The sequence below is a fragment of the Artemia sp. Qi Xiang Cuo genome, chromosome 20 (assembly GCF_049724085.1).
Source record: "Artemia sp. Qi Xiang Cuo chromosome 20, ASM4972408v1, whole genome shotgun sequence".
NCBI classification, from domain to species: domain Eukaryota; kingdom Metazoa; phylum Arthropoda; class Branchiopoda; order Anostraca; family Artemiidae; genus Artemia; species Artemia sp. Qi Xiang Cuo.
In genome coordinates this window covers 4,178,820-4,191,334 of record NC_142813.1, presented here as the reverse complement: position 1 = coordinate 4,191,334, position 12,515 = coordinate 4,178,820, and the positions used below count along the sequence as shown (strand labels likewise).

Here is a 12,515-nt window from a genome sequence, read left to right as displayed (position 1 = left end):
TCTCTTATAAGCCTCTCAAAATTATCTAAGATCATGTTTACCCACCAAATTCTTTAGCATTAGAGCTTAGAAAAGGAAAGTGCATTGTAAACAAACTTGAACTTTTCATAGAAACAATTTGAACAACATAGTAATAAACTTTGCCATTTATCAACCATTTTATTTGACTATGACCATTTTATTTGCCAAATTTTTTAGGATTAGATTAAAGCTTAGATGAGGAAAGTGCTTTGTAAACAAACTTGAACTTTTCGTAGAAAGAATTTGAACAGCATAGCAAATAAACTTACCTATTTATTATAGGCAACTTATTAAATTAAGCAGTTCATGGTTACAAACTTTGGCTAGAAAATGACTCAAACTAAAAAGGATTTATGCTTGACCATTGACAGTAACTGACAAACTACAAAAAACATTAAAAAATTTTTTATTAAGTTCAATTTGAGGGAAATTTATCAGATTTTAATGTAAATGTCAATGGTTGCAAGTCTAAAAGTTTTGCCTACTCTCTTAAATTAAGGAAAAAACCCTTAAAAACCAAAAAACTTAAGAACCATTGATTTTTGAGACTACATTGGGGTGCCCAATAGAATCAAAAGACCTATGTGGGAAACAGCAAAATCTTACATTTCCCTGATGATTGGTATCTGAGCATTTTTTATATGCGAAGGTGACAGTCCAGTCACCTTCACATATCATCTCTCCTTCTATTTTGTGAAGTATTTTTTGGACAACCCCTGGACTATGATTCTTGAATTATGTGTAATTACTGAAAGGCATTAGGGATAATAGGACAATGGGAAATTAATCATAAGGGAAAAACTCATTTTGAATGTTGTGTTGAATTGTCTTGCGCAATCACTACCCGAGAATGCGAAAATAGACTGCAGTGTAACCTAAGCTGTGAATTTCTTTACGTATGATGCGATATTTTCAGGAAAAGACTTCTTTAATCTGAACTTGGTTATGTCAAAGATGACGAAAAGATTATTGACATGTGTAAGCTCCTCATATCAGCTGCCAAATAGAAAGAAAATATAATGGGTTTTATTATATTCAATCCCTATGCAACTTCAGTTGTTGGCAATGCTGATTTTTGCAACAGTCTCTACAAAAATAAACAAGATTTCTCCTGAGCTATATGCATTTATACACATCACGAACCGTGCACTCTTCGATGTCAACTCTTCGACTGCTGAACACTGTAGACTGTAGCGTCTTCTTTTTCCAGACATGACGCACATTTTGATACCGCGAGTACTGACCCTGGGAATGTACGTCAGAACGTTTAGTTGCTAGTAGTCGGATAAAAAAACAGGTTTTTCCATAGGCTTCTCGTGATGTGTACATCGGAATCGCGCGTGCACGGAGGCGGAGTATGAATCTTGTGTGGTTTTAAATCTGTGTCACTTATTTTGAATGAAGACTATAGCCTTTGTTGACACTGTATATTCTGTGTACTGTGCTGCTGAACAACAATGTGTCATTATTTGCTGCTTACAATTGGAAAAACGTAAAACCATCGTATGCTGTAGTGCTAAATAATTGCCCCCTAGATATTAAGGATCCTCATGACTGTAAACAGTTTATTGAGAGTAGATTGACATATATTGACAGTTTATTGACAGTTTTGTCTATTGACAGTCTATTGACAGTATATTTACAGTTTATTGACAAAGAAGCTACAAATGATCTTACGGATCTGAAGCAATCGAATAGTGACTGGAAAATCGCTGTGTGCTCCAAATCAGAGGATAGTAGAATAGTCAAGAGTGCGAAAGACACTCAATCGTCTATGAGCACTTCTACGAGTGGAATAGTTTTTGCAGCCGTCATTAAACAAGTGTCCCAATTCTTAGACTTTTCAGCATTTCAGCAAATAATCCTTAAGAGCACAAAGAAAGTCAGTATGGTAATTCCCCCATCTTTAAACTCCAATTTGAGACACCTAGCAACCTCGAATTTTTCCTAGAAGAATCAGTTCACATTGGCTATTAACTTCTGCCTGTCCAGGAATTTATTTTTCTTCCTTGTCGATGCTTTGAGCGTCAGGAGGTAGGCCACCTAGCGGTAGAATGCCAATCAAGTGCTTTTTGTGGCCGACATGGTTCTGTCAATCACGTATTTGACCATTCAGACGCTTTTAAAGCTAGTAGTCCTGAGTGTTATGCAAGGCTTTTTGCTACACCTTTTGCAGTGTGAAACATCAAAAAATCATCCTGCCAAGAATCAGTCTAATCCACATGGTCAAAGTGCCAATAATCATTTGGTCAATAATCACCCAACAGCAGCATATAAATCGTGTATGTGCATTAGGGCGCCAATCAACACTGAAGTGTATCAGGATTGTGTTTCTATAATATTTGCCAAGATTAATGTATCATTTTCCCTGCTAATGAAATACCCACTACTGCCAACTGAAAAAAGATGTGTTCTCCTAGATATTTATATTGCAGAGTTTACAATATGCAGAGTCTTGTGCTGTTCCATTGAAGCGTCACCATTTTGGAACTGTTCCTAAGTGGCAGGAAGGAAAATCGAATTTTCTCTCAATCCCATGATTCGGCAATGTTTTGGCTACATTTATGAATTAAATGAGACCAACCACGGTCCAGTCCTGTTAATTCTATCCGCATTGCAACAAAGAAGAAGCTTGCCAGTGAACTTCAGAATCAGCGCAAGAAAATAACAGAACTGACAGCACAAAATTTAAAGATAACCGTCATTTCCTTTGGTAGTCGCTCTGTCAAAGGATCCTTAAAACTTCTCTTTCCAGTGCCGATGTTCCTTTATTTGATCGGTGTTCTTTCTATGAGGCTATATCATCTCCACAAGACCCCTAAGACCAAGACCCGTAATTTGAGCATAAGTATGTTGAAGAGCTAGACCAACTTTTGCATGCACTCCCTGATTCTGATTGTAGACTTTCTGTAACGTCTTTGGCTGATGCTATTGTTTGTTTTAAGCCAAAACTTTCATGAGGCATAGATTGAATTTACGCTCTATATATAAAAACGGTGGCCCCGCACTTTTGAACATCTTACGTTACTACTGCAGATGATTTTTACACAAGGTTTGGCTCCGTCATTATTCTATGTAAGAGATCTTCCTCCTATTCCGACGAAAATAAAAACCTCCGATCAACACACATCTTTCATGCTCATAACAGTATCAACAAGTTTATGCGAGCTTCAGGAACTACTGTTCATAAGAGAGCTTGAAAGAAAATGTTACACACATCCACAACAATTTGGCTTTCAACATGAAATTGATGCTCTTGCAATTGTTGCTATTGCTCTGAATGATGCTTCTTGTATAGGTAGTTCACTCACCTTGGTGAGTCATGATGTTTACCACGCCTTCAACTCACTGATCCATCCCCTCATGCTTTTAAGGACTGCTAAAAAAGGAGTAAATCCAGCTATCATCAGATCTCACAGGGATATGTATGTTAAGCTACGAGTCAAACTTAAAATCCCTCTCAAGAAAGATGAAATGGCAAGGCCACTGGATAGAGCTGTACCAGTTAAGATTAGAGCTAGATATGGAGCCAGGTCCTCACCTGTTTTTTAATAATTATGTCCTTGAAGCTCAAGACCAGTGTTAGATGTCTTGCGTTCTTTATAGTCTGAATATGTCCTTATCTATGCTGTATCTATGCTGATGACATTTTTGACCTCAGCAAAAATTTAGATAAAATCTCTGAAACTTTCCAAAAACCACAAACAGAATGCTTAAAATCTGGTTACAGAATGGCTTAAAATCTGCCATAAAAACAAAACTATAATTCAACACTAAAAAGTCTGACGTAGCACTTTTCAACTAGAAAAGCTCACTTCCTGTTTAAATTGTACTTTAAAATACTAAGATTCACGCCTCTGACCAAATTGTTTACCTTGGCATTCCGTTAGAAATACAACTTATCATACTCGCCATGTCCTAACAGAACACATTAAACGCTGCATATCAGCTTCATATACTTCTGTAGTCTCTGCTAAGCTCTGTTTCAATCACCGTTACCTGTCAACGATGTTCAATACTGTTGCCCCCCCCCCCCCCATATTCTCTACACCGCACCTTTTCGAAAATTCTCAAACACGCTGATAAAATGAAAATCCTCTCGACTTTCTTCTGTTTCGCAAAATACCTACTTAGATATATAATTAAGTGTTTACGCATTGATTTTGAATTATAACAAAACACATTGGCGCAGTTTCTGAATTACCAAATATTAATTAGCTTCAATAAAATTATATGGAAGAATTTAATCCTCCATGTTTTCGAAAGTTCTACTATCTACTGTTACAAACCGATTCTAATCCAGATTTATGTTGAGCTTATCATTGATTATGTTGAACTTATAGTTACAAAACGATTCTAATCCTGATTTATGTTGAGCTTATCATTTTAAGGGAAAAGGTAAATAACCAAAGAGGGGTGGGAAACTACTGACAACTTGCTTATGTATTATTTGTTTCTGATACATTTAGGGTACACATATACAAAATTTATTAAATAGGTGGCTACCAAGTCATTGTTTGTTTCGGATAAATCTAAGACTGCAGATCTATCTATCTACTCTGCTTTCTTTAAGATAGCAATACTTATGCTGGTAAACACAATTTTTTCCTGAAATTGGGTTAATAACATTTTCTAAGAATTGGGACACTAACTGTTGTGATTCGAAAAGATGATCTAGATAGATAATGACTTTGGAAAAATTTGCTTAGCACCATAATGTTCGAAAACATTCTTCATAAGATTGACGTCACAGGGGTGAGTATGTTGAACCTCTGGCCCAATAATATTTAGAGACGGCTAGCTCATGACATTATGGAAAATTTTCTTTAAACAGAGCTTGGCAATAAACCTGGATAACTTAGAGTCCTGTGCTGGTAAAGGGGGTTTGGGCTTAGCTTAGTATTACGGGACCTAAATATCGAACCTTGTTGTAGCAACACACTGCAGGGCCGATGCAGGGACCTTTGTAGTCAAGAAAAGTCGTTAATTCGATTACTTTACTTTGGATAAATTAGGGCAAAAGTTGAACTAATTGTTGAATTAAATAGGTTGTTTTGAATTAAACTTATAGAGCGCTAATCAATTAAAACACAAGGAAATAGAAAAATGCCTTCTTTGTAATCCGTTTTGGATTACTGTATAGAATATATGGAGAAAAGAGCGCTATGAGAAAAACAAGGGCCAAATTCACAAGAAAGACGTACTGAATGTCATGGGTAGCTGTGGTGTTATAGCGGGGACGGAGAATGTCCGTCGGTCCAGTAGGGTTGGACCGACGGGGCCTTTGGCCCGTGACCGACAAAAGCCCCAGGTGGGGTCTTTTGGTCATGGAGAACTCAATGCAAGAGGCAAACGATTGCTCGACTTCTGCCTTGAAAAGTGAGTTATTCACAGCTAACACAATGTTCGAAAACCACCATCGGCATTAAGTGACCTGGAGATCCCCAGACAGTAACACCGAGAATATGATTGATTATGTGCTGATGTCAAAGCAGTGGAAGCCATCTGTACTAGACAAAGTTGCACTACCTGGAACAGACTTTGGCTCTAGTTTCAAGGTGGACCTCCTGCGTGACCCTGAAAAAAGGCAGACGTACACTTCTATTATATCTGAAAAAATCCGATAGATCCTAGTAAATATTTCTCCCTTGAACACCGCTTGCAAAATAGACTCAATCCTCAAACGATCTTCGAACGGAAAATTCTCAATGAAAAACCATGGATTACGGATGAGATTTTTAAGCTATGCAAAGATAAGCAGTTAAATAAATCCGACCGCAATAGCCATGGTACTTATAAGCTTCTCAAGAGAAGAATAGAGCAAGATATTAGAAAGGCGCTAATTAACCACCTGCAGAAGAAATGCAGTGACTGCTAATACAGTTGAGGAAGAAGAACAGCAGAGCAGTTTTCCGAATCGTACGTAAGTTGAGCCAGAAAAATGAACCGCAAATATCAGTGATCCTGGACAAAAGGGAAAAGAGATCAGCAATCCAAAGATGAAACTTGAAAGATGGAAAGCGTAGTTTAAAGATGGACTCAATCCCCCTGTAGCTGCTGATCATCAAATACTACTTCGCTTCCCCAAACACGACCAAGAGCTCAGACCACCACCCCCACTCAATTCAGAAACTGAGTTTGTAATCAAGACACTGAAGCAGGGAAAAGCCTGTAGCCCAGACATAGTCAACTCCAAACTCATTAATATCGGGGCAAATAAGGTAACAGATATGTACCATACCATTGTGACTCTGGTGTGAAAAATGGCCATATACCCTGAGAGTGGTGCAAGGCTCCCACTTTTCCATCCAAAAAATGGGTCAAAGAAAGAATGTGGAAACTACCGTCCAATCAGCCTCACAAGCCAACTGTCCTAACAAAAGTCGTACTTTGAAGAATACAAGCAACAACTACTTTGTTAAGCAACAACTACTATTGCCGTTGGAGAATATCAGACCAGTTTCTGATCTAGATGATCCGGAACCAATCAAATGTTCGTTGTTCGACAACCTATTGAACGATACATCGAATTCAACCAAGAACTTTAGCAAATATTTGTTGATTTCCGTCAGGAATTTGACCTAAAATGGTGCAAAGGACTCTGGCATATCCTCCTCCACTACAGGATCCCTTATGAGATAGTCCTGATAATCAAGAGTCTGTATGACCGGTTTCAAGGCTGAGCAATAACTGCTGATGGGTTGTCAGACGAGTTTACAATTTTGTCAGGAGTACTTTAGGGCTGCGACTTATCATAAAATCTCATCAACCTCGTTCTGAATGTCAATCTGTGAATGATACATTCGAAATATGACAGATGATAGATGATCTACTGTATGGTGATAGGTGATCTTGCACACGATGAAGATAGATATTGCTATGCTAGCCAACTCTTCAGAAGAATTGCAGGCACAAGCTAATATGCTTTACGATGCCACTAAGTAGTTTGGCAGGGAGATTGACATCAGCAAGACAAGAGCCATGATAACTACTAGACATGAACTAGACAGCCCACGGGTTATCACCATAGGCAGGAGACAGGTTGCAACGGTCAACCATTTCTCGTACCTTGGTGGCCAACTCTCTTCTGGTAAGTGCCATAGCTCTGATGTGAACTGTAGACTTCCACTCGCTTGCTCTAGCTATCGAAGACTAGCAAACCTTTGAAAAAGTAATTATCTATTCAACAAACTCAAGATGCACCTATTTAGCAGTTTAGTAATTACCATAGTCATATATGGGTAAGAAATATGGACACTGAAAACTGAAGACGAATGAAAAGTTCTTACTTTCAAAATGAGATGTCTCCAACGCATCGCTAGAATCAAATGCACCGACCGCATCACAAATACAGAAGCACACCAAAGGCTTCAATCGACTAAAGCCACTATCAGGAACATCAAGAAACTGCGACTGCGTTAGTTTGGCCACGCAAAGTGAATGGAGCCGAGCCACCTCCTGAAAATCACACTTGAAGTATCTCTGCATGGCCTCCGTCCATGAAAGCTATGAATAGAAAACATCGATTTTGAAAATTTCAATGTAGCCCAGTTATCACGTACTGTACCTGATAAAATAATGAACAAAGTCCTTACGCATGAAATAGAAAAAAGAGTGGCCAAAAACGTCCAATGAGGATGGTTGGGACCTAAGTAAGGAAGTAAGAGTTTTCTGACGGGGGTATTTTTCGGGAGGGGTGGTTTTATGTAGGATTTTCGGCAAGGTAATATTTTCTGGAGGGATTTTTTTTTGGGGGGGGGGCTATTTTTCAGGAGCGTAAACGCTTGCTCCCCCTGCAACATTAGTATGCCGAGTGAGTTACCAGAACATCATAGAGAGATATTTAATGGGTCATCTAAACAGAAATTAAAATTGCTAGTGCCCTTTTTAAGTGACTAAACAGATTAAAGTACAGCTATTCCCCTCCATCAGTGACCCCTCCCTCTAAAGTCGTCTGACAGGAATAATGAGACAGCCACTTTGTCCAACATATTTCAAAGGTCCAATAAATACGCTTTTTATGACTATGTATGCCTCCAAAGTCCCTGGGGAAAGGGCTGTACGTGATATCGGGCGTATTGGTATCGTTTTTTTTCTATCATGGTTTTGTGTCCTCTATGTGATTTTTATTAGAAATATAACAATCTATTTTAAAATTGTAACCTTGAAAGCATGCATTGCGCAGTGGATAGCCTGTTGGTATGCTTCTCCAAAGGTCGCAGGTTCAATTCCTGCCACAGGCACTTTTTACACATTTGTCAAGATAAAGTCTAAACACAACTTTATTAGTAACTATTTGACTTAAACCGTCTATGACGAATAATATCAATTCTATATGTAATATTACATAGTCCCCACATATAATGAACTCTTTCGATCCTTTATGTATTGATCTGATTCTAGTTTTAGGAGTTATGACCTTTTTCATTTTATACTATGGGGCGTGATCGTCTCTTACTAGGTTGCTAGCTACCGCTGACACCCGGATGTATATCACTTATAAAGAAACCTGATTACAAACAGGAAAGAGCCTACAGCTTTTTTTCCTTGGAATAGTAAGAGACGATCCGTAAAGAATAGCATAAGAATTAGCAGCTAGCTAAGTCCATAATTGTTTCTTTAACATAAACTTCACTAATCAGATATTTTAATATACCCTACATGGTCTAGTGGTTGGGATAGCTGGCTCTCACCCAGTATAAAAAAAAAGAATTTTTTGTATGGAAATATATATTAAATCCCGCGCCGGGTAGTTAGAACCTAACAAAAATACAACGAATGGTATGTTTCTAGTTTGAATTAAGATTCAAATTATTGTTCATAACTATTTTTGCAGTATGCAAAATAACCTTGCTGGTCCAGAATTAAGAACAAAAATAAAATAAAAATTTCTTGTCAAAAGATAAAGGTTTGTATAAATATTGCATTCACTTATTACGCCACATATGGTTATATGAGAAAAATGAATCCCTTTGTATCTTTTCAACATATTGTAAACAATAACCTTTTTAGTGTGATTATAATAACTTTATATTCGTTCTTTATTATAATTAATAAATTTATTCTCATGTGTAACTTATTTTTACTAATTCTCCAATGGTACAATGGTAAGTATACTAATGGTTAAGAGCTGGTTAAGAGCTGAATGGTTAAGAGCTGAAATGGTTAAGCTGGCAATAAAATCGGTCACCCCTGGGAAAAAGAAAAACAAACAAACAAACAAATAAACACGCATCCGTGATCTTTCTTCTGGCAAAAATACAAAATTCCACATTTTTGCATACAGGAGCTTGAAACTTCTACAGTATGGTTCTCTGATACGCTGAATCTGATGGTTTGATTTTCATTAAGATTCTAAGACTTTTAGGGGTTTTTCCAATTTTTTTTAAATAAGGCAAATTTTCTCAGGCTCGTAACTTTCGATGGGTAAGACTAAACTTGATGAAACTTATATGTTTAAAATCAACATAAAAATCCAATTCTTATGATGTATCTATTGGTATCAAAATACCGTTTTTTAGTTTCTGTTACTATTGAGAGTAGTCGCTCTTACTATACAGTTCGTTATCAAGAACTGTTTGATGGCAAATATTAATTTTGAAAAAATAGTTCTTCTGAGAGAAGCAACAAGTGAAGTTGAAACTTAAAACGAACAAAAAGTCTTACTTCCCAGGCTATCCAACTTGCATTGATAAAACTAGTGCAAGTAAACCAACTGGTGATATTTCTCAACACCAACGGGTGTTGCTTTCAGGAAATATTGAAATATATGTTGAAATGAAGAAAAAAATGTTTTTTTTTATATTACTCTAGATTTTTAATTAAACCTTTCTTAAGAAACAAAGTAAATAATTCAGTAGTTATATGAGTGCCAAATATCGTATCTAGCCTTATTGTTTGTTGAACACTTCCCTAAGTATTGTTGACGGTTTGGATAACTTACCAACGATATCGATTATGATTTCTGTCCAGAATTTGTTACAGGGACCTGGAGTTTTACTGTTTCCAGTCGAATATGACAACTTTAGAGTCAGAATAGAACGCAACCTACTAAAAACGAATTTGAGTCCAGCCTAGATTAGAGTTGTGAAAAAATAAACAGTCAATTCACTTCTTACCTCAAATCTCACAAGCTCACTTCGAAGCCTATTCGGCAAACTAACCATTATTTAAATTAATTTTAGGTGTATGAGTTTAATCCGAAAACTAAAATTATGGATTTGAAAAGTGGACTGACATCCCAAAAAAATGGTTTTATAACAAATGAAAACTGCACCATTTGAGTCTTCATTGTAAAAAACCATACAGAGGGGAATGATGGCCCCTTGTTCTTAGCAACAAGGAAAATCACTTTTTCGCATCAGAAGCAGCAGTGATTTGGCTCATTTTTGTTCTTTTTTCTTTTTTACCGTTTTAATACCAGCAGTCACCGCATCCAGGATTCTTGCTAAGGTAGGGGGTAGAGGGATATTTACTTTTTTTTTGGGGGGGGGAGAGGGCACAGAAAATTTGAAAAATGTACCAAAAATTAGATTAAATGTATTTTTTTACGTTTTTAAGAGTTGGACAATATTTTTGGGGAGGAAGGGATGGGGTTTCAAACCCTCTAGTCTCCCTGGATATGGCCTTGCTGTAGGGGCACTAAAACACCATCAAGGGATGTTAACGGGCTTTTATGAAAGGAAATTGCTATATTTAGAGCCTTTTATAAGTAACAAAAGAAAGGAATAAACTGCTTCTTCATATAAAAGATAATGCCATACACGCAAGACTCCAGCTGAGAAAAAGCAAAAGGTGTTTTTCCTATGACTCATATACATGCAGGAACTCTAAATCGTCCTACTTCGAGTTCTTCAAGGGACAAATACAAAGAACTCCAAAAAACTCTACTTCCCAGGCATCAATCATTTCGAGTTATTCCTATTTTTCAACTTTCACCTAGTTCGTAGAGATTGACGAGTAAAACAGTCCGTAAAAGTAAAAGAGGAAGGATAGAAGATAAAATGTCATTTTTATCCATTCATCTCTCATATATGAGTTTAAAACATCAGCATTCATGATATTTGTTGGATCATAAAAGCTAAATGATGACATTTGCGACCGTTTTGAATACATATAGGAATGATAAGCAATTAAAGGGACGTTTAAAGCCAGAGTTGTCCATTCTCTGGCAAAAAGGAAAAAAACGTTCATAAATATGTGAACCATATACTCAGGTAACACTAATGGATTCAAGGCCCTGCACTGATCAACTGGATTTTTCAATTCTGTTTTTAAATCATTAAATGCAATTAAATGAAAAATGGAGAAGAAAATCAGAATTACATCTAATGCAAGAGCAACCAAATAGCTTAATGAAACAAATCCAAATGTCAATCGTCTCAAATCAAAACTAACAAATTGTCTCATTTGTATTTAGAATGTACTGTTTCTTTTGGCAATAAGAACTATTTTTCAGAATTTTTGCAATTTGATTTAATTACTTTCCCTTCAACAGGGATATAAAGAGGATTTTCAGATATTCTTTTGCTATTGCTATTTATTATACTTTGTTTTGTTAATACGTAGTCTTATAAATATGAAATAATTTATGAAATTAAAGTAGTCTGTCTTCAAATTATCTTTTTAAGATAATGCTTGATCAGTCAGTTCACCTTTAATTGTCAGTTTTTATTTTAGAAATTTATTATTTTGGTTCATTTCTAGTCTGAGTCTTTTTTTCTCACTTGTGTTATTTTTGTTGTAAGGCTTTTAATAGCCTCTTTATTTTCTGTCTAGTTCTTTTTACAGCAAGTTGCTGATTTTTTAGACTTTGACAGCCATGGTTCATATCCCAATGCTCTTTATACATCTGGGCAAATGTAAAATTTGGTGGGTTAAATTACTTACTAAGAACACTTTTTAACAAGCTCAATTATTATTCCTTTGGGTCTTCGCTGCAATCCTATTTTCTTTTAATAAATGCTACCTCATGAGGTAAGTTTTAATTTGACGTAAATGTATACATTGCTTCGTTATATGTATATAGCGTCCAGTTGCAATAAATAATCAAACAGTAATGGTATCATATTCTTTTTCAAAAGATACATGTGCTATAGATACATGTGCTATAGATCTAGCCCTCCAGGGGAGGGCTAGGGGGTTTGACCCCCCCCCCCAAAAAAAAATAAAAATTTCGTTTGACTCGTAAAAAGGTAACAAAAATGGATATAAACAAATTTTATGCGTTTTTTGTGCAACCCCTCCACCCTGAAAAAAATCTTGTGCGAAACCCCCCCCCCCAAAAAAAAAAAAATCCTGGATATGGCCCTTTTATAGATAGATATTGTTAGAGTTTCCCCACTCTTAAGTTTTCTCAATTCCCACAAATTAAGAAAAAGCCTATTAACTATTTTTTAAACCCAAAATAGGAGACTCTGATCTGGGCTGCATTCCAGGTTCAACAAGAAGTAACTAAAAGTTACAAAAACGAACTTTTTTGTTCCGACTGACGT

General features: G+C 36.4%; 1 pseudogene; it reads right to left on the bottom strand.

Moving 5' to 3' along the window:
* Positions 1-10,959: 10,959 nt before the first annotated feature.
* LOC148939784 (protein cornichon pseudogene) lies at positions 10,960-11,430 on the bottom strand (annotated as a pseudogene).
* Positions 11,431-12,515: the final 1,085 nt, after the last annotated feature.